At 45.2% G+C, this 8,577-nt stretch overlaps 2 long non-coding RNA genes across 6 annotated transcripts; one reads left to right on the top strand and one right to left on the bottom strand.

The window, feature by feature from the left end:
- Positions 1-289: 289 nt before the first annotated feature.
- LOC127313370 (uncharacterized) lies at positions 290-2,360 on the top strand. The gene is made up of 2 exons (XR_007858941.2): positions 290-570; positions 667-2,360. It is a non-coding gene; the product is annotated as an uncharacterized lncRNA (long non-coding RNA).
- Positions 2,361-2,669: 309 nt separating this feature from the next.
- Positions 2,670-5,748, bottom strand: LOC127313371 (uncharacterized). 5 transcript variants are annotated; one of them, XR_011748283.1, is made up of 4 exons: positions 5,218-5,748; positions 4,479-4,966; positions 3,814-4,392; positions 2,670-3,378 (listed from the first exon to the last, which is right to left on the bottom strand). It is a non-coding gene; the product is annotated as an uncharacterized lncRNA (long non-coding RNA). The 5 variants fall into 5 exon arrangements; XR_007858945.2 differs by having other exon boundaries at positions 3,814-4,219; positions 4,293-4,392; positions 4,479-5,746; XR_011748282.1 differs by having other exon boundaries at positions 4,479-4,603; positions 5,218-5,742.
- Positions 5,749-8,577: the final 2,829 nt, after the last annotated feature.

The following is an 8,577-nucleotide window of genomic DNA, read 5'->3' on the forward strand; positions in this document are numbered from 1 at the left end:
TTGAAAAAAACCGACATGTTATGTGCCCTCTGCATGCAAAAAGACAAATTTTGATGGTATCCATTTCTTGAGATATTTTTTTTGTCCTTTTTACACAGTGTAAAAATAATGTCGGTTTTACGTGAAAATCTACGTGTGCACATAGAACATGTCCCTCTACATGAGAATTTGTTTTCCTAATTTTTAGAACTTTTTATAATAACCTCTACATGAGAACCGGAGAGGGCAGTCGTCGTCATCGTCGTTTTGTTGGGTCTCCCCTTCATGCCTTGACTAACCGTGGAAAAGAGGGTCATACGTCTGCGCACATTATCTTCTTTATTATTGGCTCTATTGGGATCGATGTCTATAAATACGGCCTTGAGAATCTGCACTGGACCAGGATATTCACATACTGTATCTTAGATCGTCAGAGGTTTAATTAGCAAAGCCAGCCAAAAGGGGCTCTCTGATCGATGGGGTCCTTCGCCAGAGCAGCTCGTTTCCTGGTACTCCTTCAGATCGCGCTGTTCGTCGTCTCCGCTGTCATCATGAGCGGCTCCGTCTGCCAAGGAGCCCGAGGGATCAGTGGTTAGTGCTTCTGACCTGCTAGTTTCATCCACTTCGTCGCCATCTCCTCGATCCTAGAAACACGGTTTCAGCTGAATACTTGTGTTTTGGTTGCAGGTGGCGCTATGGACCCTAACCGTCCTGCAGTGTGCATCAACGGATCGTGCGGACGTGGTGATCCCTATACTGGTCGACCGTGCAGTGTAAAGTACAGGTGCATACCACCGGCTGTTAAGCCATAATACCTGCAGACCCAGGACCCCCTCCAGAACCAGAATAATAGAAGGATATACTGCTCGACTTTGATGAATGCATCCTTCTAACAGTACAACTTAACTAGGAAGCATTGGCGCGGCGGCACGCCGCGCCCGTCGCATTTTGGGCAGTGAGTACTTATATTTAAGTGTACGTTGTAAATGTTACATCTCTGCTTGAATGTTCACGTATAATTTCAACATAGTTAGAAAACATTTTCTGAAAATATAAAAATACATAGTACTAATTCTTTTTAGTATGAGAGATCATAGCACAAACGCCAACCAATCCAAATAATTAAGCCATATGGCAACAATTATCATGTTCTAAGATATATTACGGAGGAAATTTTATGTAACTGAGAGAAAAAAGAGGAGAGGGATGAAACAGTAGGCTGCATGTACAATGTGGGGACCTTTATGCATGCCAGAAATATGGTAGCTAGCTTCACGAATGAAATGATGTAACAATGTTAAGTCATGTGACTTTTGTGTCTTGAATTGCTTAGATGGTTCAAACAATATTAACACAAATGATGCTGGGGAAGTGAATAGCCTAAGCGGTAACCGTAGTGAGACCAACAACTGATGCAAATACGAATTATTATCAACATCCAAGTATACTACGGAATACACATGATTGTGAAGCGCTAGTGGAAATATAGAAAAATAGGAGAATGGCCGCTAGCATCCTGACTCTCCATCGAGATTCACGACACGCTTGCGAGTTGCGACGGCCATTTGCTCACTCCTCACTTGCCCAGCTCTCACTATGGACAACAGCCTCGTGACCGGCATCCTGCATCCAGCATCCTCCCTCCGCCTTGCCAAAATCCGTTGAGCAGCCGGCTGCTGCGATTTCAGCCCGCCCACGGCATGGCGGATTGGCGGTCAGGTCTATTATGCCCCCATCGATTTCCGTCCATGGAGGAGCCCATGACGCCGTGGATCTCTCAATCTCAGCACCGCCATCTTTAGTAGCATGGGGGCTTGCCGACTCGCGCCCGCGGAGCTCGTCGGCTACTCCTCGTCGACCCCAGGCAAGCCCCAAACGATTGTGGAGAGGAACGGGGAAAAAGCAGTGGGTCGAGTAATAGAGCAGTGCGAGCCCTCCGTGGGGAAGGCGAAGGAGGGGGCGGAGGCGATAGGGATGGCGGCGAACATCATGTTCTCTCGCCTCGGCTTGCCGCCCATCTCGCAAGCCCGAAGGTCAATCGGCGTGAGCAGGGACGGTCTGTGTGTTTGGGGCAGAGGGCGTCGCGGCGGAAGAAGCTCCGTGCATCGGGAGCCACTAAAGTCTATTGGTGCGGCACACTGTGTTGTCAACGGGAGCACACAGCGAGGTGGGCGAAGCGGGGGTCGCAGCGGACCAAAGATGAGCTCGAGCGACTGTGGATTCAGTCTGGATTCAGTCATCAACAGCCAGTATGTCACCTCTCTCTGTACTTGCTCGATAAAATCGATTTTATTTCTTTTAGCAATTGCTTGCACCTGAAGGGAAGTTCCACGAAGTACAATATATAGCATAGAGTATATCCTATTATCAACTTGCAACTATGTCAATATCTGGGCGCACTTACAAAAGCTTTTATTTCATCTCTAAGCTCATGTTTAACCCTGGCTCCTAGCTTATCAATATCTACTGAAAACACAGCAAACCAACTCTGAATACTCGGCTCCACACTATCAAAATGCCTCCTGCTCCTTTGTTTCCAAATATTCTAAGCACAAAGGATAGCACACTCATGAAACAGTGGCTTATTCAGTAGTCATGCAGCTGTGGATATTCTACTACTGAGATCAAGGCTCATGTCCCAAGCAACCCCAAAAGCCAACCAACAGGCTGCACTGAAATGGCAAGTGAAAAACAGATGGTCACTTGTCTCCCTGTGGAACTGATAGATAACAAAATTAACATTGGGAATAGGGCAATTTCTCCAAACAACATGTCTCGGGTATTGAGTTTATCCATAGTCAGAAGTCAGGCGAAAAATCTGTGCTACATCATACATTTCGTTTTCCTAATCTTAGGAAGAAAAGGAACAGGACATACATCTCTGAATACAAACTTTTAGTATTTCTGTGCTCTGAAATCCGTAGCTCCCCACGCATAACTCCATTCATCTGGCTGCAACACCTCCATCTGAATATTGCTGACATGCTCGTCGAAGATATGCAGTTCCTCATGAGCTTCCAGAGACCACGGCAAAGTGCATGGCTGGGTCATTATTCTCCAACTACTCTGCAACACAAACATGTTCTTGATCCGAATAGGAGAATAAATGCAATAACTAATGCTGCAGGATATCGTTTCCAGTCCAGAGATATTTCCATAATAATACTGTGTCTCCAGCCTTGACTGAACAATGAGTGATTCCTCTGAAAATATTATACAAACTGCACACGTCTCGCCACCAGAACGACCCATTTGGAAAAATAGCATGTGGTAAACAGTCTGAATAATCTTTCAACCAAATTAACATCACCCAAGGAACATCATGTTTGTGAGAAGGAGACGCATAGCAACCAATTCAAGGAAACCCAGCACCAACTTCCTCTCCATCGAACCCACTTCCTGGCAAATAACAAACAAAATTTGGAAACTTGTAAATCTATTACCCAAAAAGTGGTGATATAGCATCATGTCAAGACTAACATCATCTAATATTCTCCCATATTGATCTGATTCAGTGCATATTTAAAATGGTGGGAACACTGATATTGAAGGAATCATAGTAGCAGATTTCTTGCAGCATAATGAAAGAAATACATTTTGAGAAAGGTAAGTGGAAAATAGAGTTGTTTCAGTGAATATGGTCGAGCCACAGTTTATGTTAAAAAGAAGAGCGGCGCAGTATGTACAATAACCAGATGTGTTATTAGGACTATATATATATAAAGCATCATGCAACAAAAAGTTATCCTTGATTTGTTCTTCAAGTTATCATGGAAAATCACCCAAGACATGATCTGCATCTGTGCAGCAATGGACATAGAACATCACCAATACCTTTGCGACACCTTGTTTTATAAATTAGCATCAAAGATCACTGGAGGCATGCTCTGCACTGGGCAGCGATGGGCTTAAAACACCAGCAACACATTTCCAAAACCTGGTATGAAAATAGTTGCAATCATTATGCTCTTTAAAAGTCATGAAACAAAGAATCATCAAAATTACAGAAATTCATAAACTGAAAAACTGAAGTGAGAATCATATGCCAAACATAATGTGTTCTTTTTTCTTGCCTCTAAGGTCCTGATATGAGGATAATATATCATTCTAGTAGATTCCAAATTGCTTCTTTTGACAGAGCAATTTGCAAGAACAATCCAAGTCATACTTTGTAGCACTCTATGTAGAAAATCACTTAACACCTTGGAATACCTAGAGGGAACATGCTTGCGTTTGCAGCCTAACAATAGTGTACATTATCAGTACTCATGCAGTGCCTGACGAAGTATTGCAACCTATACCAAAAGCCATACCTAGCATCTTTTAGCATATATGCCTCCTTCGCTGTTGATTTGTCTTCGACGGAGTGAAATGTGAAATATCCATTAACAGTTATCACCAGTGCAGCAACATCTGAAATTGGAAGAAAAGGGAGAATTAAGTGGGCACAAAAAGCATGTAATTTAATGTGGAATGTACAGTCTGAATTCACTGGAAACCTGATAGAACGGTGTTGGGACTGCAGAACATCAATCAAATTCTCCTTGTATGCGAACAGAGTAAAAACTTTAGGCGCGCTGCAGCAACAACAAAAGACTCAAACCTGTAGATGGAACCATGGAACCTAGCAACAACAAAAGATATTAGATCGAACCTTCCTGTAGTCATTTTCTGAACTTGGAAATTAGTGCATGTTTGTCGGCAAAAAAACACAAGTGTTCACTTATTTTTCTTCAATAATGGAGTGGGCATTCACAAATGCTAAGATGATTTCCTGTAGCTAATTGTATGCATTGTGTTTATGAGTGATATAATAAGTAAGTGAAGTAGCTGAATATTTAGAAGGTACATCTTATTAACAATAATAAAGTCCAACTCGAATAATTTTTGCCAGATTTGGGCGACACGGGCAATGATTTTTCTTTGATACCCTCCGGACAACAAATCTTTCACCAAGGATTGCTGCATAGTCACCCTATTGGTTTCCCTGTAAAATATTATTTTTAGTATTGGTTGATATGAACTACGGTAGAAGTTGTAGTTTTGAAGATGCAGAAATCAAATATAAATTGATCCCTTAGAACGTATGCTGAGAACACAATAATCTAAGCCAGCACCTGGGCAAACCAAAAGATACAGATAAAAATGGAATCGATAAGAGAGAGGGGAAGAATAACCTAGGCTCACGAATAGATCGGAAAAATGGAATTAGTAAGAGGAAAGGGGGAGAAGACCCACATGAACGACGGGATGGAGAGGAGGCGTAGCAACATCCTGGTACCCATGATTTCTCTCAAGGACTCATCAGCGCCCCTTCCCAGCCGAATCGTTGTCGCACGTGAAGACCTGGCCGCAGATCGGCATGGAAACACGACACATCAGGTTGTGGCCTGGGCACGGCAGCAAGGGCCGGCCAGTCAATCCCTCCAGCACGCAGGACCCTCATGGCCATCCCATGCGAGCTCCTCCTCCACGCCATCAACCGCCTCGGCGGCCAGACAGGGAAAAGAGGGCGATGGCCCTAGGGAAGAATGAGGATGCGGCAATAGGGAAGAAGACTGGAAGAGAGATGGGGTAGGGGGCTCGGGGGCACCGCTTTGACCAGCTGCCGCATTGATGAATCAACCAGAAACTTGGACGTAATGGGAAGCGATCCATAATAATAGGAAGGAAAGATGGAGGCCAGCAGCCGGTAACCGGTTGCCCCGTCCGCCCACAAAAAAAGGCCCGGAAACTCCTAACCGAGTGAATGATGGAAGGAAAAAAAAAATAGCTACTACGTGTCAGGCAACAACCGAAGTAAAGAGTGGATAAATAGCACATGAACAGTGTCTGAATCAATTAGAGTGCACGAAATCAGCTGGCTTTTATATAGGTTATAATTACTGTCATGATCTTGTACTGAACTTGTATACTTTAACACCGCAAATAAAATTTGGATATGTCGCACTGTTATGAATGGTTGTGATGACTGACGGCTGAGTTCACCGTGTGGTTGTCTCTTGCTACGTACCTATGAGATTCAGTCTAGGTGTGCCGGCCGATGCTTGCCTGCATGCCTGCAAGTTAAACTAAAAATGAGTTCATGGTCTCCATGTGTGCCTACCGTGGTTAACGTACACATTTCTCGTGTAACCTTTGCGAGATGATAGATCTTGATGAGAGAAATCTTCTTTGACAAAAAGAATTTTATTGTCTCAATCATGATACAAATACTTAGGGTTCACCGATCTCTAGATGGATTGCTGCTAAGTTGGGGTTACATGAAAAAGATGAAGCAAGTATGACTAAATTTATAACACGGAAATATGCAACAAAAATAATCCTAACTAAAAAAAAAACACGGGGTGTGCTGGCCAAAATATTGATTGATGTCGACCAAGCATATTGACCTCACCCGACCCGGCATGTGAGTAGCCACACGCGCGTGCACCAATCATGTGGGCCAAACATAGTGCCCTTTTCCTATTAGGCTGGTTTTTTCCTAGCCGAATTGCTATGTGGAGTTTTTTATGATTTTTTAGAGGTGGCGGCAAAACAGAGAAGCCACTCCTTCATCAGTATAGGTAGATTACCGCCATTTTTGTTGTTTCCTCTAGGGTAGTAGCGGAGGTAGAATCGATAGTTAGGTCTGGCGAAATGAACATGTACGGCGGAAACTTAACTAATCTATGAACACTTAGACATACATACAATGTAAAATATAGAAATTTAGGCGTGGTAGAAGACATAGCTTGCCAGATAGTTGGCTCCGTCACTTCTATAGGGGAATCTCTGCAATTGTCATCACTAACCTCTTGCTGTTGTGGGGATTACCTACACCATTATCATCACCGCACTACTAGGGAAAAGCCTATAGGTGGAGGCAAGTGGTGCCGGCGCACCACCTTGTGCATGCGCCGGTGGAAAGCATTGCCGGCGCACCACATTTCAGCCGCGCCGGCGATGAAGGGGTACTGCCGGCGCACGTCGGGGAAAGGCTCGCCGGCGCTATTTCCTGGCATGGCCCCGGCCGATTCGGGCCAGGCCCAAGAATCATTGCCGGCGCACCGGCCCAGTGGTGTGCCGGTGGAAAATATGCTATTGCCGGCGCACCCCTGGGCCGGTGCGCCGGCAATGATTCTTGGGCCTGGCCCGGGGTGATATAGCCGAAAGGGTACATGTTGCTTGGCGCACCATGGTCCAGTGCGCCGGCAATAACTGGCAGTTATTTCAGCCACCAACCAGCCCACTCACTCACACACTCACTACACTCCACTTCTCCACACAAACCCGAGCCTTCTCCCAACCCAGCTCATTTTTGCCCATTTCTATCCCCAATTTCACCAATTTGACCAAACAAAATTATATTTTTTGAGCAAATCTTCCCTTCCTACATGCATCTCCCACATCCCCCTATGTAGATCTAGATCTACTATCCCGCATTGACCGCTCAATCTAGATCTAGATCTAGAAAGTCGGCTTCCATACGCCATTGTCGCGGCGCGTCGTCTCGATCTTATCGACGAATATATCAAACAAATAGGTGATTAATGAACAAATTAAGGAATGAAATCGATGTATGTTGGACATTTGAAGAAAAGCTCTCGTGTGTGGCATATATATATGTTGTGCTTGTGCTTGTGTGTGTGTTGGCGTTGAAAATGAGTTGCCAACGTTGCGCCGAAATGTTGATTCTTCAAGTTTCCGTTTCGGCACATTTACGCGCTCCTATGTCCTACCGTGTAGGAAGGTCATGCCGAAATTTTCCGTGAAAACTACCGACGGATGCATGGTTCTAATGAATTATGTAATCTTACCATGCAGGCGATAATGGTTATCGAGATGAGTGAAAGCATCGTGATGAGATATCTGAAACACGCGATCATCGACATGTATGAAAATAACCGCACGGAGGTATTGTGTCCGTGCCGGAGATGCAAACGAGGGAAATGGTTTGACCCGTATTCAGGCAAGTTGCAGGGGCACCTGCTCACTAATGGTTTCATGCATGGACACACTCAATGGATGAGTGATGATGGCGCGGAGGTCAATGGGGCGACGGCGGCAGGTGGTAAGAATGGCCGGCAAGAAGGAGGGCATCATGATACTGATGACGATGAAGAGTTTGTCGCACATGAAGATAACCTTGACGACGACAATAACCTTGACGACGACAATAACCTTGACGACGACGAAGAGGTGCCGCTAGCTTCAGTCGTGCGGGACCCTCATCTTCAAGATCTGCTTCTCGAAAAGACGAAAGGCGCCAAGCGGAAATCAAAGCTTGAGCAACTCGAGATAGACTCGAATACTCCGTTGTACGACTCAGGTCGCGGGTTGGGGGAGTCTCGCTTGAGAGTAGCTCTCGATGTGCCGCAGAGGAAGGCGAAACACGGATGGACGGACACAAGCGTCGACGACATCCTGGAATACGTGAAAGATCTCCTTCTGCCGGGAACACGTGTCCTGGTAGTCTAGCCGAGGCCAAGAGAATCACGTGCCCTCTCGACTTACCCCACGAAAAGTATCACGCACGCATCAACGACCGTATCATGTATCGCAAGGAGCACATGGACAAGACCAAATGTCCTGTGTGTGAAGCTGAACGGTACAAGA

This window comes from Lolium perenne, chromosome 7, assembly GCF_019359855.2.
Source record: "Lolium perenne isolate Kyuss_39 chromosome 7, Kyuss_2.0, whole genome shotgun sequence".
Lineage (NCBI taxonomy): Eukaryota > Viridiplantae > Streptophyta > Magnoliopsida > Poales > Poaceae > Lolium > Lolium perenne.